The following is a 1114-nucleotide window of genomic DNA, read 5'->3' as shown; positions in this document are numbered from 1 at the left end:
CGAGAATTGGAAGGTGGGTAAAACAAATCAATAAAAATTGAGCTCCACTCCCCCCGTTTTACAGCAGAAGGAGGCAAACACGAGCAGGAATTAGGGAGGAGCGGGGAAAGGCTGCGGTTCGCCGTCAAAACAGCGATTTGGTCTAGACGGGGAGGGAAGGTGCTTGGGGTTTTTTCGCCTTTTTTTTTTTTTTTCCTCTTTGCTAACACAATGGCCCTTTGGTTAAACATTAATTGGCAGCACCCCCGCTCTCCAGCCAGACTAACGCTCAACCAGAGACAGTCCCTGGGCTTAAAAAAAAAAAAAAAAACAACTAAAAAAGAAATCTAAAATTCTTTAAGAAATCAAATTAAATCGGGCGGAGCTGGAGAGGGATTTGCTGGGCTGTAACAAGTGGTGGAAGGATGCCTGTGCAAAGGAGGGCTCTGCTGGGATTTCTTTATTTCCCTGGGGTTTTTAAGGGGGAGGGGAAGTTTTTGATTTAAAAAAAAAAGAAAAGAAAATGAAAGAAAAGGAAAGCAAAAGAAAAGCCGGAGAGCGAAGGCACGGCCAGGTAAGTGAGTGCTGGCGGCGGCTGGAGAGGGCGGCGTTTTCCCTGTCATGTCGGGCTTTGATAATTTCCCACGTGTAGCTTCCCGGGGATATTTTATCCTCGTCATCTGCAGAGCTCGGGGTAGAAAAGCCCCGGCCGGCTCTCCGGACGGGCGGACACGCTCGCTCATCATCTTCCTCCTTCTCTATTTTTATTTTTTTTGCCTCGATAATTTCACGCCGCGTCTTCTGAACCACCTCGAGCTCTTTTAAATCGGAGCTGGGGGGGCAAAGCTCGTGTCCCCCTTTTCCACCCGCCTGAATCAGGGAATTCCGACGCTTCTTTTTCCATCCTTGACCCGACTCCTCCTCATCATCACTCCTTTAGTTTCCTCTCGGCCTCGACCCGCGGACCCGCGCGATGGACTCGGGGGTCGGAGCGGCCTGGGGTTAAATAATGCCGATAACAGCCCAGCCCGCTCTCCCTGCTCACCTTTGCACCGTCAGCCCTTCTCCCTCCCGGCGGGGTGGGAAGGCAGGAACGCTGCTGTGGGATGGGAAGGAATTCTCCCGGCTAGACTTG

The sequence above is a fragment of the Manacus vitellinus genome, unplaced genomic scaffold (genome assembly GCF_001715985.3).
Source record: "Manacus vitellinus isolate BGI_N305 unplaced genomic scaffold, ASM171598v3 scaffold_102_pilon, whole genome shotgun sequence".
NCBI classification, from domain to species: Eukaryota; Metazoa; Chordata; class Aves; order Passeriformes; family Pipridae; genus Manacus; species Manacus vitellinus.
The sequence above is the reverse complement of the archived record's forward strand: the minus strand, read 5'-3'. Positions refer to the sequence as shown.